The 15430-nt window shown below is 40.0% G+C and overlaps 1 non-coding gene across 1 annotated transcript; it reads left to right on the forward strand.

Annotated features, from left to right (window-relative positions):
* Positions 1 to 14553: 14553 nt before the first annotated feature.
* Trnag-ucc (transfer RNA glycine (anticodon UCC)) lies at positions 14554 to 14625 on the forward strand. Its single transcript has one exon. It is a non-coding gene; the product is annotated as a tRNA-Gly (tRNA).
* Positions 14626 to 15430: the final 805 nt, after the last annotated feature.

Raw genomic sequence — 15430 nt, forward strand, 5'->3', positions numbered from 1 at the left:
CTACAAAAAGTTACAGGCTGTCATGAGTCAGAGAGCCAAAAGAATAGGCCTCCATTTTGGTACAGATACAAATTTATAGTAAAAAGTAAGTTAGTTATCAAAGCAATAGATAGGCCAGGATCCCTCAGACACCTAGATCTAGTGCCCAATATAGTCACCTAGATAAATCTAGTAGAAGAATACCCTTCCCCCATAAAAGCCTTTCTTCCACAAGACCCTTGTACGTCCTGGTCTTCAGGAGTGAAGAGCAAGAGAAGATACCATGTAAAGAATGTTCCCTCAGACATGGGGACCCCATCAATTGATCAGGCTGTGGTTAACAGCGGGTTACAGAAGGTAAGGGACACCCAAAGGCCCATGCCAGATCCCATTGACAGATCTTGTGTAAGAACATGAGACCCCACTAATTTTGACGAAGGCACATGAGGTTAAACAGGGAGGCTAGAGAGACTACAAGATAAGTCATTAGAAGGTTTAATATAAGTCTAGGAGAAAAAAGTAGAGAAGAGGAGTGGAGAAGGTTTAGTGTAAGTCTAGAAGAAAGGAGTGGAGCTAGAAGAAAAGAGAAGAGGAGTGGAGAAGGTTTAGTGTAAGTCTAGAGAAGAAGAGTAGAGAAGATAAAAGGTTTAGTGTAAGTTGCTGAGACTAGAGAGAGGTGAAGAAAAAGAAAGGTGACAGGAAAAAAATTACAGAAAGCAGAGAAGAGGGACTCCAATCAAAGGGAGATAGGAACCTCCTTGAAAAAGACCAGTGTGCACATTGCAAGTAAAGGAGCCAGCTTCGGGGTCCAAGGGGCCCTCACAAATAGAAGCCAGGGCCAGGAACTCCCAGGCCTTGAAAAACACCCTAAATGTCGAAGATATTAGCTCTGTGTGAAGACAGCTATTGAGATAGATGGGGTGGCTTGGAGCCACCCAACTCTTGATAGACACAGGGTCCTCCTCCAGGCCAACGGGCCAAAATGTATTTATGGACTACCTGAAAATGGTGGACTAAGAGATGGGCTGGATATCCCATTTATTTATGGTCATCCTAGACTGTTCCTACCCTCTATCGGATTGAGACTTACTCCCCAGGATGGGGGTCCAGATACACTTCCTACCCGATGGGCTGCAACTAGCTGACAAGAACTCATGGGTAGAGGAAAGGCTTCTCCTACTGACTCCAACCAGGAGCCGAGGTAACCTGCTTTACAGACAGGAACAGTTTTCTCCATGCTGGTCAGAGACAAACCAGTGCTACTGTAGTGGACACAAATGTCATCTGGGCTGACTCCCTACCTCTGGGATCGTAGGTGCAGAGAGCAACCTTGGAAACTGGGGCTGACAAACAAGTATGCTTTTGCCACAGCCCATGTCCGCAGGGCTATATACCAAGAGAGGAAACCCTGATGAAGCCAGCAGCTGTAAATATTCATTGCCCAGGACACTGAAAGGGAGGAGACTCAGTGGCCTGAGGCAATAACCAGACAGATCAAATGGCTTGATACAGGAGCCCTTCCTGGTTTGGGGCCTAAGAGATGGCCTCACTTAAAACACAGAGTAAGAAAAAGAACTCAGATTGCTAGCCATCCTGCCAGCTACTATCTAGAGGAAAAGAGGCAATGGTGCACACAAAAAGGGAGAACTATACTCCCCAGAAAACAAAAGACTTACCAGAATAAATGCACAAATGGACTCTTAAGATATGAGTGCAACCAAGCAGCCAAAAGATTTAAAGTGTATAATGGACCTCAGGTTTTGGGCCAGAGAAATGATAAGACAGTGTAACATATGCCAGCCAGCAAAAGTTTATGAGACTTAGAATAAATAAGAAAATACCTAGGAGAAAACAACCTAGAACAGGGACCTTCCTGAGGTTTCAAGTGTCCTAGGTAATTAGATCAGATAGCAGCTTTAAGATAAGTCAGGAATTGTCAGAGATATTACAGACTAATTAGAAGCTCCACTGTTTATACTGTCTCCAAAGCTCAGCACAGATAGAGAGAATAAACATATCCCTAAAACTAAATTGCCCTCGGGAACTGGCGCTGGCTAGAGTGTCCCTTGTCCTTGTTCCACACCCAGAATGTCCCTTTTTGTGTGAGAAATGAATTTTCAGGCTACTAAGAGACTGTTCCTGGTGCAGGTGACCATCCGACCTCCTTGAAATTCACCAACACCTGTGCCTGATGCCAACTGGAGCACATCCAGAAGCTTGAACAACCCCATGCTGTTTAGCTCAAGGTTACCTGCTATTCTACAAAGAGCAGCAGGCATTGACTCCTGAGACATCCCCACTCTAGAGGCACAGGGGTAATGCTGCCTTAGAGTGTGAGGCTTAGGCTGTGTCTACCCAAAGTTAAATGACAGCTTGTAATTCCAAGATTGAAATCAAAATGTGGATCTAGAGTTATATAGATTTGTTCCTTTTTACAATTTCTCTTTATTATATATGTGATTTTATGTGTATGTAGACAACTATGTGCCACAAAATATGTAAAAGTCAGATGACAACTTTAAAAGTGTGTTTGAAAGAAATAGAAACTTTTTGAGACCCCCTTGCCAATAAAATAGAGCCCAAGGACCCCTGCTAACAGATACTTAGTGCCTAAGATTGATAAATGGTAGGCTTGCAGCTCTGGGATAACACCATGTGTCTCCACTGCTATCTTTGACGAGAGCAAATATTGTTGTGTACTTGTCCACAGCTAGTTCCCTGGGTTTTCTACCACCCTACAGGTACTCTTAAACATGAGTTTGAGATACACCCTAGATGCTTCCACAGAGAGCCTATTTTCCTTGACTCTAGCTGTTACATTGAGACTAGGAGTGGCTGCAGGTATGGACACAGGTGCTGCTAAGAGGACTAGACTTGCTGTTTCTTAAAGAAGGAGGATGTCTGTGTGCCGCTCTAAGAGAAGAATGTTAAGGTTAGACCAGCGATGGAAAGATAGAGAGGCGCAGCAAAGTTGATTTGAGAATTGGTTCAATAAGTCCCCTTGGATGATGACCCTATTATCCTCCCTTGCTGTACCACTTGTGAACCATAGGTCCTTGCAGTTTAAATAGATTAGTAACTTTTGTTACAGGAAGGATAAGTGCTGTTCAGCTTTTTGTGTTACACCATCAATATAGAGCTTTAGGTCAACAAAATTATAATTATGATGACACTGGAGTTTAAACTTTTCTAAAGATCCACATCAGAAAAAAATGGAGTGAGAATGGGCTTATTAATAATTGAGTTTTTATGATTAGAAACATAACCTTATCAGAAAAAGTGGGGATGTAGAGTGAAAAATCATAAAGACCATTTTGTGAAATATATGCAGGCTTTTTTCTTTGCCCTTAGACCTGAGCAGAAAGAATGCAAGTTCCAGAAAGCAGAAATGGATGTAAGATTTCAGGGTTTCACTGCCCTAGAACACATTCTGGGTGGAGGGCATTATCCCTGAATCAGAGGACACTTGCTGGATTAACATTCCTCAAGCCTCAGGGTGGGGCTATGGCAACTGAGAAATAGTTAACCTGAAATAGTTGGTAATGACAGGGTAGGATACAGTGACATGGTAAAACTACATTTTTGAGAAAAATGAGTATGCAGAGTGATTTTCATGTGGCTCTAAATCATTTAGGGTGGGTTCCTCTGAAATGTTCCATTGTTCTTGCTTACCCCCCTCTTGAGGTTTTCCCAGTGGTACAGCCTGCTGATGTTCAAAATTTGTAAAGCAACCAATCATGTATAACTTCGTGAAAATGCAACCAATCATGTGTAACCATGCAAAAATTCCTTCCTTTACCCACCCCATGCAAAAAAAAAAAAAAAAAAAAAAAAAAAAAAAAAAAAAAAAAAAAAACTCAGCTTGCTGGCCTTTTGTCAAAATTCTGTTCCTAGCCAGGCTGTAGTGGCACATGCCTTTAATCCCAGCACTTGGGAGGCAGAGGCAGGCAGATTTCTGAGTTCAAGGCCAGCCTGGTCTACAGAGTGAGTTCCAGGACAACCAGGACTACACAGAGAAACCCTGTCTCGAAAAACCAAAAAAAAAAAAAAAAAAAAAAAAATTCTGTTCCTGCCTGGACAAGCAGTTTTGACCTTGGCTAGCCAACTTTCCCCAACAAACCTCTGCTGATTGGAAAAAAAAGAAAGAAAAGAAAATTGTTCACGAAATACACAACAAAGAAATTGACATAAGGTAAGTGGTTAGTGTGTGTTAGTGATGGTGATGTGTATTTGAGTAGGGAAAGCAGTGTAAATTTTATGTTTTAAATAAAGCTGTGTTATTTCTGGGTTTGTGAAGAATTCATTTCAATATAGAGTTATACAAGTGTGGGAGGATATAAGTAGAGATGTAAGTAACTAGTATCTCTTGTAGCTTTTTAAATCAGAGATGTTTCACATTATATTTGGGGGCAGTAAGGAGCCACTGAATCTGTCTCATGAAGGAAATGCTGTGAAAAAACAGAATCATCAATACATCAATACATATAAGGCTGCATCCACCTAAATATCAATTTGATTTTTCATATTTAATCTTTCAATTTTATTGACAGTTTGGTTAAACATTATGTTACTTGTAGTAAAATCTTTAAAGTATCTTAGTATCTTAGTAACATTCTCTTTTGTCTTTTTACAACACTTGGAAATTTCATATACAATACTTTTTATTTCCCCTTCAAATTATCCTTGTACTGTCCCATAACATATGACCCTACCTATTGTAACCTATTTCAAGTTATCTGTTTATTTTATTTATTTATTCATTCATTCATTTATTTATAACCTATTAAGTCTTGCCTATTAAAACCCGGGCACATTGTCAGGCAAGTGTCACATTTTGGAAAATAGAATTTATTATCATCAGCATTAATCTCAAAGAATAATGACTCCTGATCCCTAAGAAACTATCAGTTGCCAAGTAGGAACCTTGAGAGGATCTCCACCAACTATTTTGGCATTTATTTTATTCTATCTTCAGTAGGCCTTATACAGGTAACCACAGCTGCTATGAGTTCATTGTTGTATTAACAATTTCAAGTCCAGAAGACAGCATTTCACAGCACTGATTGTCATTTTTAAGATCTTACATTAAGTTTCTCTTTTGACTCATTTACTGAGCACTGGTGTGTGTGTTGGCTTCATAGTTGATGTTGATCTTCCATTTAGGGATAGATACTCAGTCTCTTACTTTCAACACTTTGATAAGTTATTCGTCTTTCCTTTGACTCTTTTCAAATGTAAAAAAATTTGTCTTTTTGTGAGTAGACTGGGTACATAAGTACAATCTATTGCACTTAGAGAAAAATTTGCCAAAATTCACATTGCACGAAATACCAGGTTCTATGACATTCTTCCATGAACGTTTGACCAAGATTATAGTATCAAGTATGGAATTTCTTCATGTGGATAGGCTTTATATCCACTGAGAAGGAAAAATTAGTTACCATGCACTATTCCACCAATGGGTACATTTTGCATGTATGCTATTATGACCAGCAATATCTAGTGCTAAATAAGGAAAGTTATGTTTTTTTTTTCTCTTCCAATAATTGACAAAGAACTTTCTAGTACTATGTAATCTAGCCAGAAGAGAGGTTTTTGCAGTTGGTTTGAAATAGCTATTTCTATGCCCTGCATCCAAAGTGTATATTATTTTCAGCAATAGAATCTTACCATCTAATCACTGTGAGAAACTAAAGTCAGAGACAATAGGATTTGTTGTTTCAGAAATCTCTGGGACCTCCTTGATAAGTAATTTTGAACGGCAATATCACATGCTTGCAGTTTCTATCTTTATGAAAGTATTCTACAAAAACACATCAAAAACAAAAAAAATAAGATTGTTTAAAATATTGTTTTCTACTTTGGCCAGTGTTCTTTGATTGGTCTAAAAATGAGTTTACTAAGTAATTTTATTTAAGTTCCTCCATTTGTAACATACTTATGCGAAAGTTTGAAAATATGCTTTCTAACAAATACCCATATTTTTATTTGAGAATTCTAGGCACAAAACTTCAAAATGATGCTGTATATGAAGGGAGATAAGCATGATAGTCATTTCCAATATAGTAATCACTATCTCCTGTCTAGGAATATGTTATTAGTGAAATCATAATTGATCATTTTTTGAAATATTTAGATTGTATCTCCTAGAGCTAGAATTACAGGTTCTCTGAAACATTCAATATAGGTGCTGGGAATCATTCTTATGGCCTTTGCAAGAACATCCAGTGTGATTTAATGTTTTAACATCTCCCCTTCTTTCACAATCCTGAATTACCTATTCTATGATTCAAATGTTTCACTTCCTAAAGAAATTTCTGTTCATCTGAAAACCTTGTCATTATTTTACTTTGTAAAATGACATTCAAAATATCAATCTTTTAAAGTTAATGCTTATTTCAGGGTCAAATCAAATAGCCATTATTCTTTATGGATATTAATTTTATATGTATATTAATGGCAATTAGGAAGCTATTTATGCAGCTTATTTATAACATGTATCAGTTAGAATATCCTCTCAATACTAAATTAATCAATGAATTATGGCATTATATTTATGTAGCATTATCAGATTTATGATTAATCTAGGACTCTATATTGTAAATATCTAAAATTCTATTTTTATTGTATTAATGGTCATTTTCTTATTATATTATGAACATTTTTTATAGTTGATAACATAAAATAATTAAGATGATGTAAAAAATATTGAATTGAACTTTCAAGGGAATGTTCAAATTTTAAGGGATACAGACATTGATATTTCCTTGTAGTTAGTGAACTTCACTTTTAGTCCAGAATATCCTGTAGAATTTATATAAGATCTAAGTATCCTTACTTGTGAAGATTCTACAGTGTTCACTAGAAAAATCTTATATTTGAGTTATATATGTGGCTCAGTCGATGGAGTGTTTGGATAATATACATGTTGCCCTGAGTTTGATTTTCAGCACTTCACAAATTATGCAGTCTCTCAGTCTTCCAATCTTAGCACTCAGAGGGTAGAAATATAAGAATCTAAGATTCCAGATTATCCATGATTATATATGTAATTTGAAGGCATCCTCTTATACATGACATCTTGACTCAAAAAAGAAAGAAAGACAATAATAACAAGGACAAATGTACATATTATCTTGGCTCAAAAAGACATGAGAAAACACCAAAGACAAATCTATTATTTATTGTTACTAATAAGAGTATTATCATTTTTTAGTATTATATGACTCCATGAAGCTCTAAGTTGTTCTTAGGTAATCATTGTTTAGGTTCAGTTCACCAATGTCACATAATTAATTATAGACCTTAAAATAAAATTAATCTGATGAGAGAAATGGGAAAAGGTATATCATCATGGAAAGATAGGGAGGCAAATGCAGAAGAAGGTGGAAAGAAAGAATAAGGGAATTTTAGGATATAAGTGATCTGATAGAAGAAATGGCAGAAGGAAGGGCTTCGTATGCACAGGGGAAGTAGGTAAATATAAGAGAAGAAAAGTAGTGAAAATAAAAACATTTAAAAGAAGCTTGATGCAGAAGACTGATAAAATCATCCTTTAACAAGTTTTTCATTGTTCAATATATATATATATATATATATATATATATATATATATATATATATGTGTGTGTGTGTGTGTGTGTGTGTGTGTGTGTGTGTGTGTGTGTGTGTATGTGTGTGTGTGTGGTGTGTGTATTCCACTTTTAACTGTCAAGAGTTCTCATGTGCCATTTATCAATTTATCTCCTATATGATAAATTGCTTTTCTCTAGACTGAAAGAACTCATATGTATTATATAAAGACTCTTCAGGTGGATGTTATATGTAGCCATGATTAAGTAATAATCTTTTATTTGATAAAAAGTTTTAATTTATGTCTGGATTCTGTGATTTATGTTTAAGAATGAGTAGCTTGATGTTATTAACATGTATTTTCATTTTCAAATTTTAATTTCATTAAGAATTTTTAATTTCTGAAAAAAAATACTCAGCATAAAATGCCAGCTATATTTATTAATGGAACACACTGATTCTCAGATTGCATGGGAACTTATAGGATTCTTATATTAGTTCTATAAGTCTATGTGTGAATGTTGGAAAAGATTAGGCTTTGCTATATTTGAATTTCCCTCATCCAGCTTTTTAATTTATTTAATTCTAATTTTTTTGTACTTAGTCACTTTATACCCCATTCACTACCCCCTCATGGTCACCCCCTCCACAATCCTTCCTTCTTCCTCCTCCTCTTTTCTTTTGGGCTTGTGGAGGCACACCTGGGTATTTCTCCAACCCTAGAAATTCAGGTCTCTTCAAGGTTGTGTGCTTTATTACCCACTGAGTCCAGACAAGGCAGCCCAGCAAGTAGAACAGATTCTACCTGCAGGCAACATCCTTTGGGATAGCCCCCACACCAGTTGTTCAGGATCTACATGAAGGTCAAGCTGCACATCTACTACATATGAGCTATAAGAACTAGGTCCAGCCTGTGAATGTTCCTTGGTTTGTGGGTGAGAAAGTGAGAGGCCCAACGGTACAGTTTTGTTGACTTTTTTGGTCTTCTTGTGGAGTTTCTATCCCCTTTGATGTGCATAGTTCTTTTTCCTATTTTTTCCATGACTTCCTAAGCTCTTATCCATTGTTTGGCTGTGAGTGTTGTATCTATGTGAGTCAGATTTAAGATGGAGCCTCTCAGAGGACAATGTGCTCCTTTCTTCAAGCATAACAGTGTATCATTAATAGTGTTGGGGATTGGTACTTGTTCATGGAATAGGTCTCAAGTTGTGCTGGTTATTGGTTGCCCATTACCTCAGTCTCTATTCCATCTCCTGTGCTTGTATTACTTGTAGACAGGATAAATTTTTGGTTGAAAGTTTTGTGGGTGGGTTGGTTTCTCTATTGCTATATTGCGGTTCATGTCTGGCTATAGGAGGCAGCCTCTATGTTCCATATCATTGCCAATGTAATGAGTCAGAGTTAAAGTCACCTGCACTGATTCTTGGGTGCCTTGTTTATTGTAGGTCTCTGTCTACTCATGTCTACCAACCTCCACACCCTCAACAGTTGTCATGGGAAGCTTTGCTTGCTGAAGGCCAAAAATCAGCCATGGGCCTAAGTCAGCCTGCTAACACAAAGTTTCGGGTCTCTGTGGAAAAATACTGAAACAGATAGCTAGAAGCTACTGTAAGCAAACAGCTTTGGTGGAAATTTGCCAGCCTAAATCATCATAGACCTTGTAGACAGGTAACTTTAACAAGCAGTTTTGGTGGAAAGTGGCCAAGCTTTAGTCAAAGACCTTGTAGATAAGTAACCTTGATGGATAGTATCAACTTAGATAAGAACAAGTAAATGATAGGTGGAGTCATACTGACCTGTCCCCTGAAGCTTCACCCAGCTGATACTGTTCTGGAAGATATCTGTACCCCCCCCCAAACACTTATGTTCCTGCGTCATCCCCTTCCCCCACACCCTGCCTTTTTGTGTATATAACCCCTGTGTGAAAAAGTAAAAATTGTAATTTGATCAGACCATAGACAGATCACCATTCTTTGCTTCAACCTGTTTTCCCACTTTCTCTTTCAGGTGATCTCCCATGACCCCTGTTTAAAGCCCTGCTGGACAGGACAAACAGATGTAGATTTTTATTCATTCTCATGGCCACCTAGCCATCTCACCTTTCTTGTCCCACACCTGACTCTGAACCACCTATCCCCCTCACCACCCTCCTCTCTCCCAGCTCCATTCCTCTATCTGCCTCTTATGGCTATTACATTTTTCATTCTGAGTAAGATTCAAGCTTCCTTGCTTAAACCTTCTTGAATAGCTTCTTTGGGTCTATGGATTGTAACATGGTACCCATATTTTATCTCTACTTATATTCTTAGAGGTGAGTATATGCCATGCATGTGATTGTGGAACTAGGTTATCTCACTCAGGATGATATTCTCAAGTTCTATCCATTTGACTGCAAAATTCAGAATGTCTTGGTTTTTAATAGCTTAATATTATTTCATTGTGAAGATTATCAGAGTTTCTTTTTCCATTCTTCAGTTGACAGACATCTATGTTGTTTCTAGTTTCTGACTATTAAAAATAAAGTGGCTATAAGCATATTTGAGCAAGTGTCTTTGTGACATTTTGGAGCATCATTTAAATATATGCTCAGGAGGGGTATAGCTGACTCTTGAGGTAGAAATATTCTAAGTTTTCTGAGAAACTGCCATATTGATTTCCAAGGTGGTTATACAAGTTCATACTTCTACCAGTAATGAAGGAGTGTTCCCCCTTGTTATATATCCTCACCATCATATTCTATCTCTTGATGTTTTTAGCTTAGCCATTGTCTGGAGAGTAATATGAAACATCAAAGTTGTTTGGAGTTGCATTTCTTTGATCACTATGGACTTTGAACAGTCTCTCTCTCCCTCTCACTAGATAGTTCTTTATTTATATTTCTAATGTTATCCCCCTTTTGGATCTCCCCACTGGAAACCCTCTATCCCATTACTCCTCCCCCTTCCTCTATGAAGTGCTCCCCCACACACCCATGACTCCAACCTTCATGCCTTGACATTCCCCTAAAATGGGGGATCAAACCCTCACAGGACCAAGGGCCAAATTCTGTGCAGGAACTTGTTTATATTACCAATGAGATCTAGAGTATTTCTCACTTTCTCTTCTGTGGTTTTATGTTGAGGTCCTTGATCCACTTACTTGAGTTTCAGTTTTCTGTTCTCATTCTTCTACATGTAGACATCCAATGAGTTAAGAACCAGTTGTTGAAGTTTCTTTCAGTTTTCCATTTCATTGTATGGTTTTGGCTTCTTTATCAAACTTAACTATTCATAGATGTGTAGGTTTATTTCTGGTTCTTTGATTCAATGAAATTGATTAACATGTGTGTTTTTGACCCAAAACACTGCAGTTTTTATCACTATTGCTCTGTAGTACAGCTTGAGGTCAGGAATGGTGATTCTTTCTTAAGTTCTTTTATTGTTCAAGATTGTTTTGTCTATTCTGGGTTATTTGGTTTTCTATAGAAAGCTGAAAATTCCTTTTTCAAGATTTATAAAAATTGTGTTGGAATTTTGATGGAAATTGTATTGAAACTGTAGATTGCTTTTTGTAAGATGGTTATTTTCTCTATGTTAATCCTACCTCTTCATGAAAATGGGAAATCTTTTCATCTTTTGATATCTTCTTCAATTACTTCAGGGATGTGAAGTACTTGTTATTAGTTCTTTTAAGAAAAAGTCCGACCGCAGCTCAGAACAGACCACTCCAGACCACGCGGTTCTCAGGTGGAGGAGGTTTATTCAGGGGATAGGGCAAAGGTGGGGAGAGGAAGGTGGAAGAGATAAGAGAAAAGAGGAGTAGAGGCCGGCCATGACCACGTGGAGAGAGAGGAAGGTGGGGGAGGGGACAGAGAGGCAAGAGGGTAAGAGAGAGAATAAGAGAGTAAGAGAATAAGAGGAATAGGAGGGGACAAGTAGCCCCTTTTATAGTGGATTGGCCTACCTGGCGGTTGCCAGGTAACTGTGGAGAGGAGCATACCTGGCTGTTGCCAGGTAACTGGGGAGGTGGAGTTTAGACAGAATATTAACATTCCTCCCTTTTTGGTTTAATTAAAAAAGAAAAATTAGAAAGAGGTGACGGTGAAGCAGGAATAGGGACACTGTGATATCTGGCTACTTCCTGCTGGCATTGGGGGCGACGTGTCTCTAGAGGGAACATAGAAGAATGGGTATGGGAGTGTTTGTCCGGTCGTAGGAGAGTTGGCTGTTTCCTGCTGTCCAGGGTCTATGGAGCCATCTGAGGACAGGTCAGAAGGAGCAGGTCCAGTAGAAGCAGCTGTGTATGTGCCAGGAGATGGAGCATCTAGAGGTTGCTTCTCTGGAGTTGTTCTGGATGTGCCTGGACATGACAAGATGTAGGGAATAAGATTAAGTACATTTGGGGGAAAAATTTTTTTCTAAGATGTACATTTGAAACCCAGAGTGATCCCACCCTTTGGAATAGGTAAGTGGAAACTTTAGGCAGATATACTTATCCAGATCACGTCTATTTGATCCATGAAAGGTAGATCTGAGTGGGTTTCCTGTAGCTTATAAGTTTACCAAAAAGATAACAGCATGAGTTAATAACATAAGCAGTCTTTAAGATGAACCTTTGTTGGATCGTATAGTGGCATGTTTTATTAGAGGTAGGAGAGTTTATAGGAACTCAGATATTAGGACAGTGGCATAGCAAGAAGAGGAAATAAGAAGCATTTAATTGATGGCAACTGAGTTTAGTTAATGAGGTAACAGATAATATCTGTGAAAGCTTAGCTGTCAATGTAGTCAGAAGTCTGAAAGAACAAACAATAATCTACCAGTTATATATTCTTTTTAAAAATGACAGAGTCCACTAGCCAACAGTTCCCATGGTCTCCATAGTCTCTTGCACGAAGTCAGTTTGGCTTCCAAGTGCAGAAGACACAGGGCTTTTTCTCTGTGGAATGGATACGCGTGGCATGAGAAATGGCTTACCTTGGTTTAGCCAAGTCATTTGAGTCACAGCATCCAGTTTAGCCCACTGCATTTGTTAGTGACCGTATCATCGCATGCAATCCAGGCTGTATCTTCTAGGTTTCCAAGTCTTCTGAAACCATCTTGGGTCAACTGTGACAGGCTTTGGGAGTTCTGTCGGCCATAAACTTAAATATAGTATTAGCAGACTTTTGACAAGATTGAGAGCCATAAGGTTTGGTTGTAACTGAATAGAATTTAATAGCAGTAGTAAAAATCTATTAAGACAGGATAGGAAAGAGTTTTAAGTAGCTTTTGGCGGGTTCTGTAGGTAGAGAAAAGCACATTTTAGTATTAGCAAGAAAACATTTGGCTAGGAACAGAATAAGAAAGCTGACAATAGTGGCATACGATCAAATGGCTGGCAGGTTGGGGCTATGGGCCCGCAGCTGAGGGCATAGTTGTTGCAGGTTGGGTCTGCTGTGGCAGTAGGGCGGGACTTCCTGTTAGCAGCCGGAAGTCACTGCCCAGTGTCTTTGGCAGCTAGGGTCTGCATGGGGGAAACAAGTCCTAGAGAGGGTCCCTGGCAGAATGCAAGAAGTAGACCCAGAGCAGAGCTAAGGAACAGAGGGGAAGGGAGCAAGCAGGGTCCCAGACGCGCTGCTTTTCAGGCAAACCGGCTGAGCCAAATGGTCACAGCCAGCTGCAAATGAAGAAGGCAAAATGGGGAAGAGGCCTGCATCAGCAGGTGGCAGACTGACCCTTGGGGAAGACACACTAGGGACTAGAGCTTGGAGCCAGTGCTCCTGCGAGAGAGAACAGTCTGTCCAGGCCTGGCCTGGGGTACTCAGCTGCAAGAAAGAAAGTGTCTCAAGAAGAGAGGGGATGTGTCTCACCCAAGAGGAGTTCTAGAAGGAGGGTCAGGGAAGAAAAGGGTTAGCTCTGAGCTCAGGAAATCTTTCCTGGGACCATGAGGATGGTTACTCTGATCAGTGGTGGATGGCTAAAAAAAAACTGAGGTGGGGAACAGGTAGAACACATGGAGAGATTAGAGCGAAGTAGATGAATGATTGGATATAGGGAACTTTTCCATTTACCAGACTGCTGTATGTATGTATGAAGACCCTTTTAAATGACTGGGCCTAGTATGCCATTAGGTGGCCATTTTAAACCATTATCTACCCGAATCCAAACTTTATTGCAGTGATGTATCAATTTGGAAGGCCTCAAAGCAGGCGTTAATTTTAGAGATCTGAGGTTTTTAAGGAGACAACCCAGTGGGGTGTCTGACGGTGTGGCCAAAGACAATGTAGCGCCTATTGGGTGACAGGGAGGGCTTACCGAGCTAACGTATCTGTGTCCCGATAGAAAGACGGCAAGAAATCAGGCACTGCCTAGATAATCAGGTCATCACAAGATTTTCTAGGGGCCCTGGCAAATTCCCAGAATTTGCCGAAAGCAATTTAACCTGGTAACAGGATACCCAGCAGCTGCAAGAGCTCAGAGCGGGGAGGGAGGCTGTAAACTGCTTTCGAGGGGGAGGGGGTCACCCAGCGGCCAATGTCCTAAGTAGTAGTTCAGCTAGGAGGCTAGTCATAGGGACTAGGGCAGACAAATGCCAACACCTCTCAGCCCAGGGAAGGCTGACCGGTCCTTATCTGGGCGTCTAGGGTCCCTCCCGCCAATTGGAATCTCCTTACCAATTAATATGTCGGTGTGTGTTTGCAGGCTTATGCAGTCTGGTATCAGGAAAGTGGAACCGCGAGGTCTGTGTGGGCCTGTCTGGCTGCCTAACCCACATGGCAGAGCACCACGTGGTGGGCCACAGGCGTAGTTAGTCTGCAGCAGGGGTGGAAATTAACTCGGTCGGTGATGGCAGATAGCAGCGATGGAGTCCACGTGGCGTAGGGGCAGTGGCGGCAGCGTGTGGCAGGTCCGGCGGGCTCGAGGTGGCGGCGGTGGCTGCATCAGTCCTGCCTGGCCACCGCATCTAGTGGCTGTGGTAGCCCATGCAGCACAGCAATTCCCCGAGTTTTCGTATCCGAGTCTCGGCACCAATATTAGTGTGGTGTTGGTGGTATAGTGGTGAGCATAGCTGCCTTCCAAGCAGTTGATCCGGGTTCAATTCCCGGCCAACACACCAATATTAGTTCTTTTAAGAAAAAGTTCGACCGCAGCTCAGAACAGACCACTCCAGACCACGCGGTTCTAAGGGGGAGGAGGTTTATTCAGGGGATAGGGCAAAGGTGGGGAGAGGATGGTGAAAGAGATAAGAGAAAAGAGGAGTAGAGGCCAGCCATGACCACGTGGAGAGAGAGGAAGGTGGGGGAGGGGACAGAGAGGCAAAAGGGTAAGAGAGAGAGTAAGAGAGTAAGAGAATAAGAGGAAGGAGGAGGGGGCAAGCAGCCCCTTTTATAGTGGACCGGCCTACCTGGCGGTTGCCAGGTAACTGTGGGGAGGAGCATACCTGGCTGTTGCCAGGTAACTGGGGAGGTGGAGTTTAGACAGAATACTAACATTTGTCATACAGATATTTCACTTGCTATTTTGGAGTTACACCAAGATATTTTATATTTGTGGCTACTGTAAAGGTTATTGTTTCCATAATTTCTTTCTCAGCCAATTTATCATTTGTACAAAGACGGTTCCCTGATTTCTTTGAGTTAATTTTGCACTGAGTCACATTGCTGAAGGGGGATAATAAGCTTTAGGAGTTTTGTAGTATAATTTTGGGGATTGCTTATGTATACTTTCATTCATCAGCAAGTGTAGATATTTTGACTTCGTCCTTTCCAATTCCTATCCCCTTGATGTACTTTAGTTGTTTAATTGCTCTGGCTAGAACTTAAAGTATAATGTTGAATAGCTAGTGAGAGTGGGAAGTCTTGCCTTGTCACTAATTTTAATAGAAATGCTTTAAGTTTTTCTCTATTTAGTTTGATGTT

Source organism: Arvicanthis niloticus, chromosome X (assembly GCF_011762505.2).
Source record: "Arvicanthis niloticus isolate mArvNil1 chromosome X, mArvNil1.pat.X, whole genome shotgun sequence".
Taxonomy (NCBI): Eukaryota; Metazoa; Chordata; class Mammalia; order Rodentia; family Muridae; genus Arvicanthis; species Arvicanthis niloticus.